The sequence below is a fragment of the Cyprinus carpio genome, chromosome A24, assembly GCF_018340385.1.
Source record: "Cyprinus carpio isolate SPL01 chromosome A24, ASM1834038v1, whole genome shotgun sequence".
Lineage (NCBI taxonomy): Eukaryota > Metazoa > Chordata > Actinopteri > Cypriniformes > Cyprinidae > Cyprinus > Cyprinus carpio.
The window spans coordinates 12,494,898-12,516,332 of NC_056595.1; the positions used below are offsets into that span (position 1 = coordinate 12,494,898).

The 21,435-nt window shown below is 34.6% G+C and overlaps 1 protein-coding gene across 3 annotated transcripts in view; it reads left to right on the plus strand.

Moving 5' to 3' along the window:
• Positions 1-1,287: 1,287 nt before the first annotated feature.
• Positions 1,288-21,435, plus strand: part of ncoa2 (nuclear receptor coactivator 2) — a 93,082-nt gene continuing 72,934 nt past the window's right edge. Inside the window, exon 1 of one of the 3 annotated variants that reach the window (XM_042714218.1) lies at positions 1,288-1,712. The gene's annotated coding sequence lies outside the window, so the exon portion shown is untranslated. The remainder of the gene's footprint in view (positions 1,713-21,435) is intronic. The other 2 variants (XM_042714217.1, XM_042714219.1) reach the window with 2 other exon arrangements.

Sequence of the window (21,435 nt, forward strand, 5' to 3'; positions counted from 1 at the left end):
AGGTAATTTTCCTTAAAATGTTGGTGTTGAACACGTAGTGGCGCTGTTCGCCAAGATTTTTCTTAAGCACTGTGATATTTATTGGTTTTGAAAATCACTCTGCGCGGATGTTAGGGGGTAATTTCCATTAGCAAGCACGTCTAAAATATGAAACCAAAATGACAACATATCTATATGCTTTCCTGAACTGATAGTGCCGTCTCTTTCGTCGGGACGTTTCGTTGCGAAAACCCCGTGCTGTTTCACAATTGTTGTCAAGCGCGTGCCAATCTGAAAGAGTGTGAACAGCGAATATTGCATAAGTCACTGTTTGCAGATTTCCCTTTGAGAGAAGTTACATTCGATGTGGACCTTTGATCGACTCGGGCTGCAGCTGTAGGATTCGTTTCGATTCGCCCAGACTTCATCGCTGGGCTTGCGTTCACGTGGAAGTATTCTATATAGGATATCAACCTTGATCTGATACCTGACACATTTGGGGTTTATTGCTGCTGAGTAATCACGGTAAGCTTTGGCTTCCTGCCCGATCAAACATTCACTGAGCTCGTGGCTCTCTGAGGCTTGTATTCTGGGAGAAAATTAAGAACTGTATGTGTATTTAATAACTCAATACACTTAGGAGACATGTACTTGTCTATTGAAAAACCCTTAAAGGGGCTTCTACCCATTGTATTTCAGAGATGCAATGGCCAAGAAATGTTCTTATATATCTTTAAATGACGTATAGCGATGTGGACTCATAATGTCTTGACTTATAAATAATATAAATACAAAAGATGCATTTATATTGCTTTTATTATTAGGCTATAGGCTATATAATACGATATTCCCTACAGTGATATGACAAAATTAACATATATTGATACTTTTTCAGTACATAGAAGACTTGAATCTTTATTTAAGATACAATGTCGACTTGCAAAACAATTATTTCAATGTCTACTAGCAATTTTTTTTTAAAATACATGGATAAAATTGGGTTTAAATTGGCCTCTGCTATTCTCAGAGCCAAACACTATTGAATTCTCTCTTATCTTGTCAAGACCTGAACGTTATGATGTTGGTGTTTGTTAAAAAGTTTTTATTTGATGAGAAATGTCGATTAAATGAATTTCATGATTCCTAGAGTAAATCATAACGTGCAGGATGTGATTTATGGAGGTCTGGAAAGCAGTTTCATGTGGGTCATATAATGTGATTTCTAATTAAGCTGTTGTGACATTGATAATAGAGCGCAGATTGCTTTGGGTTTGGAATAACAACAACACCGGCTCGTAAGCTGACCACTGGCACACTTTTTCTCCCACGGCACCACTTTAAAGGAGAAAGCTTTCGTAAAGTGCTATGTAAACTGGCTTTTCAAAACAGTTTTGGTTCCCTCCTATAATATTATGAAACATCTACTTGCAGTTTATAAACACAAAGACACAGAAAATGCAATCCAACGGGCGAGCCTCGTCCTTATGTTTGCTGTATCATCATTTTGCTCCATTGCTCACTGCGAGGTTGCTATGCAGGCTGGAGTAAACGAGTAGATACTGGTGCCCGTAGTATGTGGGGGAGGTTTTGCTGGCGAGATAAACAAGCAGCCAGCCATCGTTAGGCATACGGCAGCAGGAACATGGCGGCGGCAGTTAACTATAATGCTGTTTCACCAACCCGAAGGTCAGCGCTGGACGTAACGTACAGGATTTAAGAGGAAACAAAACACTGTAAGTACGATGTGGTTGCAAATGGTGAATGTTTGCGAGTGAATGGCGGTTAGGGGTGGCTTTGTAAGGCGAATTTTACACACTCGCTGCAGGATCCAATCACAGTTCCGCGGCGGCGGTATCCAGCGTTAGCTTGCTAAACCAGCTACACTCGCTATTTCAGCTTGGCCACTTTGCAGAGTTAGAGAGTTGTGTTTTGCCTGTTGTCGCTGTGTAAACAAATCGCTTTGAGCGACCTTGAAGCGGGTGCACGGCTGTTACTCTTTTAACATTTCAGTTGTGTCGCTGATTTACTTGATTCCCCCGCGCTGCTCGCATTTGAGCGATTAAGTTTAGCCAGCTCCCCCCTCTTATTTGCCTGGCTAGCTTTAGCCAGCGAGCCTCCATTTGACTGTGTGAGGAAGGCAAGTCCATCCGCGGAACGATATCCAGTGGTGTTTTAACTTTAGCGGGCAGAGCGGTTACATTTGTAACGTGAATGGAGTTCCACTGGAATGCTTGTGTTACATTGTAGCGAGCTGGACTGTAACAGTTCTGAAAGCGGCAGAGTCGTTCGCGTGCGCGTTCTGTTGAAAGTAAACGCGCGTTGTTATTTGTCAGTCACCACGTTTCGTTTCTGTGCGGGCTGAGATTAGTGAGTCAGCTCTTTGCTCAACTACTGCACGCCACGGTTCGGTTTATTGGAGCTCGCCCGTGTAAGGAAAGGAAAAGTTGGGGCGCCAGTGGCTGGGAATGCTGCTAATTAGCATTTACCTCGTGATTTGCCTGAACTCCGCTATTTCCACAAGCGCTTATATATGAAGCAGAGGCTACCTTTGTCGTCCAGCAGGAGATTTTTTTTTTTTTTGTTTGTTCGACAGAGTTCGTAGCCGCCGTGACGAGGGTTCACGGTGTGTGACGTCACGCCGCCGGGTCGTTCACTGGGTCTAGGTCATGTTTAGATGCACCTTAGCATTTAAGTAGTAACTCGAGAGATACATTTGGTCTCGAATACGTGTTTTGTTGTTGTTGTTTTTTCTTCTTTTTTCTCTTTCATAAACGCTGATCATAGTCTTATTTAATTCTCTTTAAAATGATGCTATCGCGAGTGTGTGAATTGTGGGAATGGTTTGGTTTGGTTTCGATTCCTCTAAAGATTCCAGTTCAGTAACGGTGCCATTAACGAGTTTTACAATACAGGTTTCATTTGTTAACATTAGTTAACTGCTTTGGCTAATGTGAACTAACAATGAAAATTAGGGAGCATGTATATATCTTAGTTAATGTTAATTATAACTTACTGGAACATTATTAAAATCAAAAGTTCTATCTGTTAATATTATGTAGTGGTCCTGAGGTTACATGAACTAACAATGGACAGACAGCTGTATTTGTATTAACTAACGTTAACGTTATTGCTCTTTGTTGTTTAATGTTATGTAATGCATTAACTAATATTGAAATATTTAGAAATAAGAAATACTATTCGCTTTTACAACCCTCCGATTTTAGCAGAACAGTTACAACAAGCCAGAAATAAAATAAAAAACAAATACAAGATTTAATATTTTATCAAAATGTGTTTACAAATGTTTTTTTAATAGGGTTCTTGGTTCATTTCGAGTGACACGTGATTCAGTAAGAGAGTCATTCATTCTGAAGTGTTTTTGATTCACCTTAAAGAACTGGTCCATAAGAGTGATTCGATTGAGAATCAGACTACAATGGTTGCTGTATGTTTGCGATTCAGTAGCAGTGTTGCAGTGCAGCTGTATAGTAAAGAAATACTGTAGGAGTGTTTTAGTGTTTGGTATGAATCTTTACAATGTTCTCTTTACTGAATCGAATGTCATGACAGTTCTGTTTGAACCCGTTTCCATATAAGAACAGGTTCTCAGCTCCCAAACCCTATTGGTTTACTCTATTGGTGGTTTATAAGAAATTATCTGCTTGAATGCTCAAGCTTGGAGCCTGTACACTGACAGCCGGTGTTCACCTCAGATTTGCATCAGTGCTGCTAAGAGCTGCAGTAGTGCGACTCAGCCTGTTGGACCAGTAGCTCAGTTCATGCTAGCTTTGTTACCCACCTCTTACATCATGCTGACACATTCCAAAGTAGGGCTTGGGTGGCGAACAAATGCTCCAACATAAGAGTAATATGGCCATTGCTTTAATTAGTTGGATTTGTGAATGATGCAGAGTATTGTTTTATAGTTTCATGTAAATGCAAGCAAACTACTAGTGATGTTATTGTTAAAACTAAAATCTTAAAAATAATTTTAATTGAAACAGATCTAAAATGCTTAATCTTAGACTTAAAAATAAAAAACAATTAAAAATAAGTTAAAGATCTAAAAGTGGAATAAAAATAAAGCAAAACTAATAAAATTATTATATGTTATTAGTTTATAATATAAATTTAAATTTTAAATTTTAAGATATTTGATAATATTATTAAATATTACAGTGTTATAACATTAAAATAATGCTGCAAACTAACTTAGTTAACTACTTTTCCCCTAAACATGTATTGGACTATGTTGGAGTACAAGAAAATACTATTTATTTAAAATTTTCTAAAACCCAGTAATATTGATTTGATTGATTGATTGATTGATTGCTGTGTATCAGTAAACAGGACAAAGGCCTGAGGTGTGGCCTTAAAAATTCAGAATCCTTATGATTTCAGTTAGCAGATTTTAGATGAATTTACATATTTATTTATTATAAATTTAGATACATTTATTTATCAGTTTCTGAGTGAAAATTGTTTCTACAACAATTTTTTTTATTTTATTTTTTTACCCTCAGTATACTAAAACAGTTTTTAAATGAAATAAATCTGAAATACTTAAGTTAAAAGTTTTAAATAAATTAGAAATGGCAAATAATTGAAATAAAATTAGTTGTAGTTCCAAAATCAAAGAAAAATATAGCAAATTAATAATAATAATAATAATAATAATAATAATAATAATAATAATAATAAACAGGCACATACATTACTAAATTACTAAAAGTTAATCTAGAACTTTACATTTAACCATGGTCATGAAAACTTACCATTTTAAAATAAAAGCTAATTTTAACAAACACTAAAATATTATATTAATAAAACGGAAATAAGGCAAACTGCACTGTAAAAAAAAATTCAAAGAGTATTTTTTTTACAATAAAAAAATTCTACTTTTAGATTTAACATTTTATTCAATGTGTTACTTGACATTTCTTTGTAATTATTTGTGAAATTTACCAGTAATTTCAGATAGAATTTTTTAAATTTTCACAAGCTCAGTTTTTTTTTTCTGTTTATCAATAAAAATGTCAAATGCCTGCGGTATGGCCTTTCAAAAATTCTGTTATGCTGATATATTTCTAGTATCAGTTAACTAACTTTTTTTTTTTTTTGTCAGAAAGCATGCACTTCCTTTTGTAGTAAAAGCTTTCCTGTATTCTGTAGTAACTGGATTATTTAGGGAATGTTTTAGGTCAGGCAAGACTGTCAAAATGCGATCACCAGTGAGCGTGCATGTACGCGATGCTGTCTAGGTCTATGTGGCGTAACGGCATTCACGCGTGGCACTCTAAATATGGCACATCCACCAGTGGATGCCCTGGTCACATGACACTCCCGGCTACCATCAGTCGGGTGGAAAGAGGAGTGTTAGTTCACATGCAACCATCCAGCAGTCCAGAACCATAATTTCATCCTGGATCAGCTGACCTTTGACTCGCTCTATTGATTGAGGTATTCCATCACAGTGAATTGCAGGATGATTGTTGAACTTTGATCTTCCTGCAAAGTGCATTTGCCACAGTCGCAGGCCTTCAGCTGGGCAGCTCAGCAGAAGGTTGAAAGGAACAGAAATTTGTCACGAGGCTGTTTGATTTTAACGCCACATTGACAAGATGCAGTCTGTCAGTTAGAGGGATGATCATATGAGCCACTATCAAATCAGATCAGTGTCAAATGGCATCAGATTGACATGCAGAGACACACAAGCACTAAAATCATTGGCTGAAAAAAAAAAAATCACAAAGATACAAACATAAGACCCTAATTTTTAAGTGTTTAACCTGGTGAGTGTTTTTTTTTTTTTTTTTTTTTTTTTTTTTTACCGGGACACAGTAGTTCTGTCTGTAAGGATTACTGTAACCAAATTAAGCCTAATTAGAAGAAAGCTGGAAAATGATGACCTTGTCCGGCTTGATTAGGTTAGACCGTGGCTGAATGTGAACATGCCTGCTCTCTCTCTACCTTTCATTCAGTTCTGTGAGCATGGGTCCTTTTTTCAGTCTTCTCTCAAATTACACTGGGAGCAAAGGGCAGGGAGGAAACCAGGACTGCCTAAATGACATTGCTGCTCACATTCAACAGTAATGTGCTTTTCTCAGGAACGGTATTTACAGAGCTTCAGCTGGAGTTTGTCAAAAAAAAGCTGTAGTTAGAACTAATAAGCAGTGACTTAATTTGGAAAATAGCTCTGTATAAAGTTAGTAGGACTGTCAATGGATTAATTAATCACAATGGTTTTTTGTTCGTTTTACTTTTCTTTTCTTTTTTTTTTTAAGAATTGTTTTAAAATTAATTTAAAGCCCTAATGCCTCCACACACCTGGCATTTTAATCAAATTAATTCCATTATATCCTAATTAATTGCATTAAAAAAAAAGTTTTATTTTTATTTTTAGAATTGTTAAATTTACAGCCTTGATACTATTGTTAGATGTTTTTGTTTTTTGCTTGCATATTTTTTTCTACATTTAATCACATTAATTTCATTATATGCTATTCAACTGTCAATTGTTTTAGAAAAAATCATGTTTTATTTGTTTGTCTTTATTTATTAGAATTGTTTTAAAATTAAATTTATAGCTCTAATTCTAATTTTTATTTTTGTATAATCTTTTTTGCTTGCCTAAAACATTTTGTACTTCACATGCCTCACATTTAAAGCAAAACAAAAATAATTCCAGTAATTGTTTCTTGTACTCCTGAAATGATACTGAATGTAAGTTTAGGAGTGTGTTGCCAGGGTAACAGTGGGTAGACGGGCCTGAGGCCTCACAGTGACGGATGAGCTGAGTTATAATGGCTGGGTTCATTCCACTCACCGCTTCCTCTCACAGACATACTGTCCTTGCACAGAGTCTGACCCAGGATTGCTACACACATCTCTCTCAACTCCCCACTTCTGCCTAATGAGCCTGCTGTGTGTGTCCATGATGGCTCTCAGACTGTTCAAAATGTGCTGTCTTTCAGTTGCACATCGGTTTAGTCTAGATAGCGCAGAGTACTTTAAAATCTAGTCCATCCAAATATTGAAAATGTCTCTAACAAAATAAACACACAACAAATGAGAAAACAGCAGTTAAGCAAGCATCTGATCATAGTGAAGTGGATGTTCACAGCAGCTCTGCAATTCCAGTCACATCACATTTTTTTTCATTTTTTTTCACTTTATACATTAGATTGCTTTAAAGCAAGCAACTTTACAGTATTAAACATGAAGAATAGTGTCAGCGTCGTTTCAGTTAGAATAACAACTTCGATTTCTACTATAAAGCAGCTCTCCAGTGTGTTCATGTTTTTACTCGCGTTTGACTCGGACTAAACCGAAGAAATTAACTGCAGAAGTAGTAAGGTGTTTACCAGCTGGAGTTTTTATGTATTAAATAAGCCAAAAATGTGTGGTGTATGAGCTGTAGGAAGGGATTGAGAAGCACTTTGCTAGACCTCAGCTGCAATTACATTTCCTTTTTAATCGAAGAAAGGTTTTAAGGGAAGGCAGAAGGAGTGATACTGATCCGGGCACTGAATACGTCGCTCTGCACTTACAAGCGAGACTCTCTTTCTCCACTCAAATGCGTATTGATTTGACTTTGGCTGGTGACATTATGTTATTGCCACAGATATTTACTGTGAAGGTGGCCTTGCACAAACTGGCTCACTGCTAAGATAATTGAGGTCATGTAAGCCTCACAAAGAGCAAATGTACCAAAGCTGAAGGAATATTCATGGTTGAGTTAAGCTCAAATGACAGCATTTGTGGCATAACACAAAGTTAGCACAAAAAATGTACTCACCCCTCTTTTTCTTAAAAAAAATTAAGATGGTGAGGCACTTACAGTGGAAGTTTGTAGGGTTAAATTTTGGAGGATGTAAAAGGAGAAATGTAAAGCTTTTAAATTTCATAAAAGCATGTACTTTAATTATTTTGTTGAAACTTACATATAGTTTGAGCTGTAAATCTGTTTAAATAATTTTTACAGTCGTTTTCAGGTTTGTGGATTTGCTCTGCCTTGGTATAATTGTATATAACTTTACAGTAAAAGTTGGTAAGCAGTTTTTTTTTTCCACACTAAAATCATGTTAATGCACATATTGTTACAAATTGTTTACAAATCCGTTCACTTCCTTTGTAAGTTTCTCACTTTGCATGCACAACTTTTTGTCAGTTGAAATGAATCTAGTCCAATTTCAGAATCTGAAAGTTGTTTATATAAACCCTAAATGTGAAAATTCCATACACATATTCATTTACATAAGCATTACATGTATTCAGCAATTCACATTGAAATTTCGTCAGATTGTGCTCATTCGAATCGATTGAGGTGTTTTCATTCTGACTGAGCCATCAATCAATCTGATTATAAAAATCAATCTGATTATAAACAGATTATTTGGGTGCATGTAAACACAGCTACTGTAACAAAGTTTTTATTTATACTTTTTAATGAAAAGGATGCACAAAGGAAGGTTATTTAGGGAAGGGCAGTTAGTTCTGTAGAAATTCAGTTGAGCACAACAATTCTATACTTAATTCACCAGTTGCTCCAGTTCTTCACCAATGAATTGTAACCCAGTCAGAGTCTGTTTATTTCAGAAGAAAGGGTCTTTTGCCACAAGAGCATAAATCTATCATGTGAAGGCTACCCACAAGTAGTTCACCCACTTTGAAGCACTACATAGACGCTCAGCATGGTATCGCTGAGATTTCGGTGATGGAATGCAGCTGGGTTTTCCACATTATCACCTGGTCTGACTGGTTAAGCACTGCTGGGTGCTCTTAACCCAATTAATGAACCTGACAAATGAAAGTTAGCGGAAAGATCAGCGCCTTCTTACCAGCACCCTCAGTGAAGCGGATCTCAAGGTCCCCGTGTCGCTAGAAGATATCGACGCGCTCAGAGTGCATGGCTGCAGCTATGTGGAGAGGATGGTGTTCTTTTCACCTCTGTCTGGAGGTCTCTGCATGCTGGAGCCCAGCGTGTGCCTGGCAGCAGACCCAGAGTGTAATTCTTGGCAATTGAGTGTGGCCTGGCACCAGTTCAGAAAGCCACAGTTAGAGTGGTGGGGGGGCCCTACTTTAAGAAATGCCAAGTCGAAGGAAGGAAACAATGATCACAGAACAGGTTAACCCAGGGTGGCCACAAGTTGAGCTTGAGGTTAACGTTGCTAAGAGACGTGGTGCGGCTTCACTTTCACTTCATTAAAGAGATGTATGCGAGGCTTTCCTGTCCGCATTGTAATGTCGGGTCAAGCAGTGGCCAACTACACATTACTGTACAGTGTAGAAAGACCACAGAGACCCTCACACAGATTTGAAGCGCTTCAAGATTGCTCCCTGTTCACTGTCAGAGACCTTAAACTGAACTTGACCACATTGAGATTCCGGTTCTCATTCGTATCTGGTTTTTTTTTTTTTTTTTTTTTTTAATAAAAACAACAACTCTAAATAAAAGAAATTTCATGATGGTCAGTTCTGTAAACTGTTATAAAATGTCTGTCTTCTTTTATGCATAACAGAATATTCAAACTAAGCATCAGAGCCATTGTCGTGACTAGAGGTGGGCAATACAAGCAAAAATTTACACTACCAAATCACAATATATACTACCATTAATTATGTAAACTGTTATAAAATGTCTGTATTTTTTTTTTCTTTTATGGATATTTGGACTTAATTCTTTTTAATGTTATAATGTAGCTTTTCTTCTTCTGCTGACGAAGTCTGCATTTATTTGATCAAAAATACAATAAAAACAGTAATATTGTGAAATATTATTATTTTAAAATGTTGTTTATTTCTGTGATGGAAAAGAAAAAAAAAACATTTGGTGGATGGAATGTTCAAAAGAACAGCTATTATTCTAAATGAAAATCTTTTGTAATTTTATAAATGTCTTTATAAATTGATAAATTTCTATGCATCCTTGCTGAATAAAAGTGAAAAATGTATGAAAATGAAAATGAAAATTTTGTCATTAATCACCCCCATGTCGTTCCAAACCCATAAAAGCTTTGTTCATCTTCGGAATACAATTTAAGATATTTTGGATGAAAACCGGGAGGCTTGAGACTGTCCCGTAGACTGCCAAATAAATAACAGTGTCAAGGTCCATAAAAGGTTTGAAAGTCGTCATCAGAATACTCCATCTGCCATCAGACGTGTAATCTGGTTTATATGAAGTGACGGGAACAGTTTTTGTAAACGAAGTTACCAAAAATAACGACTTTATTCAACAATTGCTTTGTCAGCAGTCTCCTCTGTGTCTCTCCATATCACCGTATGCTGTGTATGCTCTTCTGTATCATCCGCGCCACAAGGATGCATTGTTTTCTTTCAAATCAAAGCTAAATACACGTAGAAACAGCGCATCCTTGTGGCACAGATGATATCGCTTCATATAACTTAGATTGCATGTCTGATGGCAGATGGAGTATTCTGACGTCGACTTTCATACCTTTTATGGACCTTGACACTGTTATTTACTTGGGACAGTCACAGGTCTTTTCATCCAAAATATCTTAAATTGTGTTCCGAAGATAAACATAACTTTTACGTGTTTGGAACGACATGGGGGTAAGTGATTTAATGATGACAATTTTCATTTTGGGGTGGATTATCCCTTTAAATTAGTTTTTAAAAATTAGTTTCTAAACTCCTAAATCCCAAAGTAATGGAGGCCCTCACAATTTTGATGATTTTGTTCACAGCCATTGCAATGAAACAACTTTATACATAAAGATAAAATTGTACTTTTAAGAATACATTTATTCATCTTTTTTCCCCCCAGTGGAAGCAGTGAGGCTTCTCTCATTTTATTTGGCTCTAAAGCCTTTCCATTGCACAGTTACTCCTTTGGCAGATTCAGGGAGTTCATTGAGGAAAGGGTTTGCCAGACTGATTCAAACCAGTAACATCTGAGTCCTTTTTTTTTGTTGAACAATTGAGCAAAAGAACTGGTTCAAAAGAGTCATTTGTATGTGAATCAGAATGTGCTATGTTTGGTAGCATATTGGAACTCAAATGAAACTCAAATGAGATTGTTTTTGTCTTATCACATTCAATTTAGACAAACTTGCATTAACATTTTCATTTAACCGGTACCAGATTTCATTTCTCATGCGTATTGTTTGTTCTGCAGTTCTTCATTATGATTATTCATTATTATGCACTCATATGCTTCAGTCTGCTTCATCTAAACATTTCCAAATTGAAAGGAGATAAAGACTGATTTTGTTTATCTATTCTGCATCTGCGTGAAACTGACTCTGCCTGAACAGTTTGGATTATTTTGCATTCTTCAAAGACCTGCCATTGAATGACGACTCTAATTTGGTCATCATCTGCTGACAGATACCTCAATAAACACTTGCCGTTCTTTCGGTTCCAGCTCTGAACCACCGAGGATGAAAGAACCGTAGTTCTCTCGTATACAAATGCCCTCAGGTTGCGTTTTTCTTTGTTTAAAAAAGAAGGTTCCAGCAGATCCTCCAGATGGCATAGGCCTCTTTCTCCCGCAGAGCCTTTCCTGCTGTAAAATCGACTGGGTCTACTATCTATCGGCCAGCTCCAAAAACTGGGCCACAGATCTAATTGCTCTTTCATGCAGTACGAATTCAGGGGGGAAAAGACTTCTGCGGATGCTTGCGTACAGCATGCAGGAATGCACATGGTGGCAAAGATACAGCTTCCGCTTGCAAAACAAAAATGCAACACTAGCAGAAGAACTCATCTTTACAAAAAACAGACAAAATGCATCGCTTGCTAAAGGCCTGACACGGCTGTCCGCACGGCCCGGAAAGTGCAAGCCAGTGTCCGTGCAGGGCTTGCAAAAGGCAAGTCATCGACAGCAAAACGACTCGGGACAAAAACACCAAGACTATGCTTGCCTTGCAGAAGCCTGTTCATTACAGTGTTAGCAGTTGATATCCTACTCTGGACAATTGAGTTGTGCTCTTCTCCTTGATCGGCCCTCTAATTCATCGCCGGCGGTAGTAAACGACAGTATAGTTTTATGTTTAAACCAATACCTGTTGTTCTTATTAGTAAACGCCCTTAACTGAATCAATTGCTCCTTCTAATTAGCGTATCAGAAGCAGTTATCCATAACTCTCTCTCCGGCCTTAGACAGAAGACTTGGCAGCTGCTATCACTAGAGGTTGCTAAGCAGCTTGATTCATTCGCCAGCCAGCTCGTCTGTCATCAAAATACATTGCATTGGCTGTCATTTGTCTGCTACAAAACACACACCTTCGTGCCTTGATGCTATTTCCGTACGCAAAGAATACAGAAGTCCTTAATCTGAATGAGCATTGGCTCTCTTGAAGGAAATTTCTGTAGACTATTCATGAAGGTAATGGTCCTGATGTAGGTGTGTTTACATTACGTTGGCTGCTTTTAGCTTTGGGCCGTCTGTATACAGAAGAAGTTAATTTACTCCTGCACTAAAGATGACTACTGGTCATAGGTTAAAGAAAGAGACTGTAAGCAGCCCTTAAAACCTCTATAATCAGTCTGCGTCGGTCTGTTACAGATATCTGTGGCTTTGGCACCTGGAATTGTGGGTTGTCAAAGCAAATCCTCTCATGTTACAACTGAGGAGACAATTACACATACACACCCACGTACCATGCAGGCAGTGGAGGGAATGATTATCTTTGCATCTTAAACAGTTAGCGATTAGTAAATGCTGAGCATATTTTAGGGTGTTAATTGCTGCTCACAACACATTTTACTTTAGGGATGCACAGTACTAGTTCTGGTTAATTAGCTGGTAATTATTTTAATGTACACTCTGGAAAAGTCCATAAAATGTTAATATGACGGAATTGTCTGTAGTAATGTGATTTTATACACAGATCTGTATTTTTAATTATGCATTGCATTGTCTTTTTTTTTTAGGGTTAAAGGAAGTATTCATAAACTTAATGGAAAGTGTCCTGACAGAATTTCTAGTAATTTTTTTTTTGTTGCAGTTTTTCCAAACAGTTATTCTGACAGTGTTGTTATTCATATAGATATTAAAATGCTTTACTATTTTTAAAATCAATTAAATAAAAAAAAAATCATTGTAATTGCATCACATTATAATATAATGTTATAAAGTATTATACAATGGATATTAATTTCCTTTGCCTTCATCTAACGCTCACTTATAATCTTTAAAATGCTAATAATTTAAAACACTAATAAATAATCTTTACTAAATCTCATAATGAATATCCATTTTTCACATATATATATATTTATTTTATTTGTCTTTTTTTATCTTTAAAAATATATATATTTAAAACACTAATAAATAATCTTTACTAAATCTCATAATGAATATCCATTTTTCACATATATATATATATGTAATTTTTATTTTATTTTACTTTTAAATATTAACTTTTAAGTAAGTGTTAGATTAAGCAAAATGTATCTAAATGTAAAAATAGCAGAAATATAGGGGAAATTCCATTTTGCAATTAAATATCTAATACTGACTAATTCCTATTATAAATCACTATATTGTATATCCATATTTTACTTCCACATTGTCATATATTGCATTGCAAAATAGAATATATAAATAAATGCAGGATTCTATTTTATCATCAGGAATTGTTTGTATTGTGAAAAATGGTTACTATTTTTACTTAATATGTGCAAGTTCATTTCAGTCCATAATTTCCAAGTGTTTTATACTTTCAAGGGTAGGATTCATGTACTTGTCTTGTGGAGACGCAAAACAAGTGATATTTTGTGATTCGGTTAGAATCAATCAGAAATTCATAAGATTATGCTATAATTCATTAATTTTATTGACTCCACAGAGTAAATTTGAAAGAAACCTATTTAAGTCTATCATAATATCTAAAAAAAAAAAAAATTCTCTATCTGGACCTGGGGCTGATGTTTTCTTTGACTCTCAAGCAGAAAAGTTCTTTCATTGCAAACTGTCATCTCCAACAATGCATGCTAAGTCTTTACAGCCCAGTCGTTACTCTGTTTATTTTTATTTCTAAAGTCATCTTACAGTAAAGGGCCTGGAGTTGTAATCATGACATTATGGTTTATTTTGAAAGCCTTAAGCTTGAGTGGCCAAAACACTAATTTTGGATAATCATGGTATTTGACAACCGGAAGCTGTAATGCAATTTTACAGTCTTGATGTTGACTGGCAGATTGACATCTGCTGTGAGTGCCTTGTCCACAGAGGCAGTTTTCCAATGCAGCCTTTTACTTTTTCCCTGTCTTGTCCAATTACGTGTCCTGCTGGAAAATCAGCAGTATTCCTAATCAGGTAATGCAGGACTTTTAGTCACAGGATTTGCCTTTTTGCAACTTAGTATGTTTATTTAATTGGGCAGAAAAGCCATCTCTTCATTCCAAGTCAGAGCATCAGATCCTTGGCCTTTTCCAAGGGGTCAAGTTTTGGCAGGTTAGCATGATCCTACTTGGCCCCTGCTGATAGATTCCATAACTGCAATCTCTTCTATAATCTCTTCAATCTGATTCTTTTTTTCTTTTTGTTTTTTATCTTACGTTAAGCTTTATGGTGCTTGTTTATAGCTGATAGTTTGCATAAATCACAGTTTCCACACAAAAACAAGCAGCAAAACCTCTTATCAACATTAATAATATCTAGATATGTTTCAAATCAGCATGTTAGAATGATTTCTGAAGGGATTATGGATACTGGAGTAATGGCTGCTGAAAATTCATGAATGGATGAAGTATATTAAAATAGAAAACAGATAATAATTTTGAATTGTAGTATCGTTTCACAGTTTCAAGCAAACAAGTCAAAAACATTAAAAAAAAAAGCTAATTTATTCTAGAATAGCATGCTGAGTGGTTAGCTTTTAAGCTGTAAGCTAACAAAGAAATATTAAATTTCCCAATCTGTATTGAAATATGTTGGTTATTTATTTCACACATGACCGCAACTTAAAAGACATTAATGACATAGTTCAGACATCACTGCGATGAATGGGAATGCAAACGGATATCTTTCTTTAGGTATTATAGGTCTCGCCACCCACTTCTGAGTCACTGAAATGTTAAATAAAGCAGTTAGATTCACAATTTAGAAAAACACAAAGCCGCCTTAGTGAGTCTGGCCATTGTGGAGATGGCTCGTATCCAGAAAGGGTAAGCGTGGGCTCCCAGCTGGAGAGAAGAGAGAATGATAATCGCATGTGGAATTGGAGCTGACATCACATTCACCAAACAGAAACCGATCATTGATGTGTGAGGCAGAGCAGGAAGAGTGTCAGGATGGATACCTCTAGAAAAACTCATTCACACAGAGGGACTGTCATGAAAGCAATCAGGTTGATGTCTCAAAAGTAGTATTTTAGCGTTTGTCTTCTGATTCATTAGGAGAATGTTGTATTATGATATGGTGCGATACATGCAGTACTATGATATGACACGATATATCAGTTCCATATCTGGTATTGATCGATATTAGGGATAGTTTATTTGGATTTTTTAGATTTTAATATCTCTGTTTGTATGTTAGATGACCTTTTTTACTATATAACACTTATTTGAAGTTCGTCTTTGAAACCATTATCTTACAATTGTTTTATCCTGTTCAATGCTTTACCAAACAATAAAAATAGATTTTTCATTTTTTACATAATACAGTTTTGATACCTAAACTTTTTTTGCATTATTTAGTGCTTTTTTTTTGTTTTATATTTTTTATTTTAGAAAATTTATTAATTATATTATATTACATGGGATGCAAAGAGATTTCTGTTCAGTTTTCTATGCTTATAGCAATAATTTTTTGTCCTGCTCAACTCATTTTAAAGTCCTCCAAAAATCACTGAGATGTGGACAACAGTGCTTTGGTTTGTGACTGTACCTAAGCAACTGAGTGGAGAATGCTGCCTCATGGGATGTCTGCTAATGTTGGGTTTTCCACACTGAAAATTAAAATAATTATTTGATGGATGGATTTTCATAGTGTTTCATTACAGCTGCTTTAGTGAAAGTGGCTTTTGTACAAATTTTTGATTTGATGTATTTTTTGGATACACCTTTTAGACCCGAAGTAGTTTTACTGGTTTCCCATATGTAAGAAATGACTCTCTCTTTACTGCTCACGAGGTTCATCATGGGTTCACGTGTGAATGTGGTTACAAGCTACCTCATTCAACACACAGAAAAGGGGATGCACACGATTACAAATATATTATTGAAATGAGGTGTTGGAAGAGCTTCAGTTTTGTTTTAGGGAGAGATGATTATCTCGGTGAAATCACCGGAATTTACAGCTTAATACTGCAATAACTTTGGAACATTAACACCCAGACTGGTGGTACTGAGCGGCATGTTTACTGCTTGATTCATGGCTTTGGCTCGGCAGATAAGACTAATTTCATATGACTTTTAAGATAAGGAACGTATGTCTACAGAGCAAGGAAATTTAGAGGAGAAAGCTTGTCCGCGTTGTTTAGTGATGCTACATTAAAGCAAGCATTGCTTTTAGTATCGCTCATACTTGGGGTTAGGGACTCTAGCATGTGCAGTAAGTGTTGCATGTTTGTGCAAATCCAGTTTTCTTCAGAAAATGTAAAAGTCTGGTTAAGTGTATATCATTTCATTAGCTCCAGTGGCCTGTACAGTGTGGTGATGTTATTTACTTAGTTGAGGCTTTATTAAATCTTTGTCTGACTAATACAATCAAGAAGTTGATGGATTGCCAGTGAAAATGTTGACATGGAAGGTTAAATTTGTATTTGGCCTCCACGTCTGGCCCATTGTGGTCAGTTTTGAGTGAGTAAAAGAATCTGCACGGCCAATCTAATCTTTAGCCCTTGAGTGGTACGATTAGCTGGCTGCTTTCCCCTGACATAAGCCTTTAGTGACATCCCCACTGAGATGACTTGCACCTGCTTCAGGCCAGGAGGAAACAGAGAGGATCATGGGGGAGAGAGCAGGATCACTTACCCTCAAACACAGGGTTTAGACAATCCCCGCTCACATCTAGTCAAAGAGCTGCTAAGTGAACTTGACTGAATACGTGAGACTTCTCAAAAGTATCAGGAGCTGTAGGGTTTTAGAATAAAATCTGAACTTCTGGACTCTTATTTCTTCCTTGAGGTCCACATGCAATTAATTTTTGTGCCAAAATGTTTTCCCCTTTTCTCTGTGACGCTTAGAATTAAATGGGCAATTTTTATTTATTTATTGATTGATTGATTGCTCGTCTTCAAGATTTTTGTATGTAAATAAGTTTGCTCTTCGGTTCAGTATAGTATGAACTGTCCCATTCTTCAATAACAGTCCCTTTGCAAAGCCCGCGTTAATTTGTGATGGAAGTTTGCTAACGGTATAAATGTAGAATATAAATATAATTGCACAAAAATTTGAGTGGCACATTCCAGTAGTTAAGTTCTGAAACAACAATCATGAACCTTGTTTAAAAGAAACTTAAGATCTGTTATTTAAGTATTATTTTTTGTACTATTATATTTTTTTTAATAATATTTTGTATCTGCTTTTATGTTGACTTGTAATTTTTGGTAATTTAAAAAAAAAATATTTGTATGTATATTTCATGTTTTACATTTTTTTTTTTTTTTATCTAATATTTATATTTTATTTAATTTCAGCTGTATTTAAATTACTGAAAAATAGTTTTAGTTAACAACATCAACACTGAACTTCAGTCACTCATTGAACTTCGAGATCTTTTAGAAGGATGCGCAGTGCTGTAGGTGCTACACAAAGATCAGTTCCCACATATGGATAAGTTCTGACATTTGGTATGATTTTTTGGATTGGTATGATTTTTTTGTGATCTCTTGTAGTACGGTCTACATCTCAAAAGATAAAGAAAAAATAGAATTATATCCTGTCCTCTGTTTCTCATGTGTATGCAACATGTCTCTTTACTCCGGTCTAATGGGAAATGTGGTTCTGACGTGACATTATGAAGGAGAATAAGTGTTCAGTCAATAATTTCTATGCTGTTGTAGTATTAGGCCTCACAGTGGCCAGTGGTTGAGAAGATGGGGGATATGGTCTGTGGTGTTACACACACACAACTGTAACACTGACATGAACTTTTGACCCAGACTGCAGATGGAGAGGCTGTCAGATCTTCCTGGCCCTTTGGTGTTTAGTGTTTATTGAATAGTAAGGAGCAGCTGTTTTGGAACCTGATTTGAAATGTATCTGCAGTTGTGACTGTTTGTTTGATTTCAATTCTACGGCCACAAAAGCTTGTGACTTTATGGTATTTGAAAGACATTTCCACAAAAACAAAAAGGCTTTTTGGTGTCTATCTGACAGCTGAATCAGACGGTTGACTGATTTATCATGGTTGAGGGACCCCATAACTACAGTGACCAATCGGGTTAAGATCTGCTGTGGGCTAGAACAGACATGTGACACACGAAATTGAGGGAAATTCCTCCGTCCCTGGATTTTTTTTTTAACTTCCCCCTGACCAGTGAGATAAATGTAGTCTTTCAGAATGCATCTGATGTGTGTCTCTCTCTATTTAATTATGATTAATAGTGATTTGGATATGCTAGATTAATTTTAATGTTTTTTTTTTTTTTTTTTTTTTTTTTTTTTTTGATTTTTATTTTTCTCATTTAGATTTTGGATTGTGTTTGCCATTTACACCCTTGTGTAACTTATGTATAGAATCTTTATTATTATTATAATTATTATTATTTATAGAAACACCTGCCCAGAGCATTCTTATTATTTAATATACCCAACAGAATCCCAGCGCTAGGTCTTTTGTTCTCCATTTGTGTTGTTGTCAGTGTGCCCATGGTGTTGTAGCAGGGCGGCTGCTGTTAAACTACATGTAGCAATATCTGGTCAGCACATGACATCATGTGACAGCGCTGCGGATGGCCCTCCCCTCAGGTATTTGTTCACAAGCTCCCAAGAGAGCTTCTGTCTAAGTCAACAACCCATTTAAAGGCATTTGCTCACAATGGGAGAATTCTGGCTGTTTCTACATACGCTTTCAACTTTGTTGAATGATACATACTGCGGCAAGTAGTTTTTTTTTTTTTTCTTCTTCTCCGAGGCTAATTCTGGGATCGGGGAGATGATTTAAACCCTTTTTTCCACTAATTACTTGCTGAACATAATTAAAAAGGCGTACTTCATGTTACTATCTAATAAGCTTGAAATGATTCCCTTGTGGAACCAGAGGCCCTGAAGACGTGTGTAACACTATTAAATCTTTAACAACCTGCTGATGATTGTCATTTTTTTTTTTCCCTTCTCTTCCTGTTACTTAAATCTTTAAAAAAAAAATTTGTATACAAAAGTTTTAAACTTTTGTTTTAAAATAACAAAGGGGGGAAATTTTTAAAAAAACATTTAAAATTTCCGTCGAACAATAGTTTTTTAATTTTTAAAAAATTTTTGAAGGAAAAAAAATTTCAAAAAACCTTAAAAATTATGTTTAAATTTTATTTTGGAAATTTTACCCATATTTTTTCCCCCGGGGACGGTAATCCTTTTAACTTTAAAAATCTTTTTTTAAAAATTTTGTTTTTTTTTGGCCATCCACTTTGGTATTTTCCTGTTCCGAAAAAAAGGGTTTCCCCTTTTAAAAAATGATTAATCCCAAAAATTAATTGGGGCCCCCTTTTTGGGACGTTTTCTTATTTTTTTTTTTTTTTAATTATTTTTTTTTGGGAAAAAATTTTTTCCCCAAAAATTTAATAGGGTTTTTAAAATGTTTTTTTAAATTTTTAAAAATTTTTTATTTTTAAAAAAATTTTAATTTTAATTTTTAATAGTACCCCCCCCCCCTTTTAAAAATTTTTTCCCCCTGTCAAAAAAAAATTTTTAAAAAAAAACCCCTTTTTTTTTTTTTTAAATTAAAAAAATTTTTTTCCACAAATGAATTTTAATATTACTTCCGTGTCAATTTTAAAAAAATCATTTTTTTAATTTTTACATGTGGAAATTTTTTTTTAAATTTTTTTAAAGAAACTTTTTTTAATTTTTGGGAATAAAAATTAAAAAAAACTTTTTAAAAAAATTTTTTTAAAAAAATAAATATTAAAATTTTTAAAAACTTTTTTTTTTTTTATTTTAAACTTTTATTTACAAATTTTTAATTGTTAAATGTAGAAGATTAAATTTTAGAAAAATTTATTTTTGAAAAAACTGTACTTTTTATTCCAAAATTAAAAACTTACGTTCCGCCTTTGGGGGCCAAAACTTTTCACTTGAAATTTAAAAAATTTTTAATTTAATATTCGAGGATATTTTTTATTTTTTTGGGGTTGAAATTTTTTTTTCCCCCAAAAATGTTTTTTTTTGGTTTAAAAAAGAACCATTTTTTTTTTTTTTAAAAAAATTTTGCAAGATTACTGTTTTTTTCTTATTTTTGATCAAAAAAATGCAGCCTTGATGGAAAAAAGCCCTTTTTTAAAAAACATTAAAGTCTTAGGCCTGTTTCCCTCAGGCCTATGCCCAATTTGTTTTTTTTATCCTTTTTTTTTTTGGGCTGTTACGTTTTTTTTTTCCCAAATTGTTCATTTTTCCCCTAACCCTTTCATGGGGTTTTTGCCTTTCCCCCTCCACGTCTTCCCCCGATAATATGCCTTTCCAAAAAAGATCCCCAGAGAAATTTAAAAAAAAAAATATATATATAATTAAAATTAAAATTTATATAATAATTTAATTTTTTTATAAAATTTTATTTATTTTTATAATTTTTTAAATAATTTTTAAAAAATTTTTTTTCTCTTTTCAGAAATCCATCCCAAAAAAAAGGGTTTTTTTTTTTTTTGGGAGGGGAAAAAAATTTTTTTTAAAAAAACCCAAAAATTTTATTATTTAGAAATTTTTAATTTTTTTAAATTTTTTTTTAAAAAAAAATTTTTATTAAAAACAAATTTTTAAAAAATTGGGGCGATGTTTTCCCCCAAATTTAAGCAAAAGGGGCTTTGTTTGCTGAAAATCAAATTCCTATGGGGTTTTTTTCCCTTTCAAGTTAAAAGTCGATTTTGGCCCCATCCAAAATTTTTTGGTTTTATAAAATTTTTAAAAAATTCCTTTTTTTTAAAAAAAAAAAATTTAAAAACCACTTTTTTAGGTTTTAATTATTTTTGATTCTTTTATTAAGATTTGATTTTTTGTCCCACAGATGGGGAAAATAATAAAATTTATTATTTTAGAAATCCCAAAAAATTTAGAAACCCCCTTTTCTAAGTTAAAAAATATTTTTAATTTTTATAATTTTTTTTTTATAATTAATTAATTTTTATAAATACATATTTGGAAGTAAAAAAACACTTTTTGGTTGGGAAACAAAGGGGGGTTTTTGTTGGTTTTTGTGGGGGCGGACGTCTTTTTCCCCCCCGTAATTTTTTTAAAGCAAAAAAGGCCCTTTTTTTTGTTTGCACCTTGAAAATTTTTTTTTTTCTTGTTTTTTAAAAATGGGTTTTGTAAACTTAAAACCCG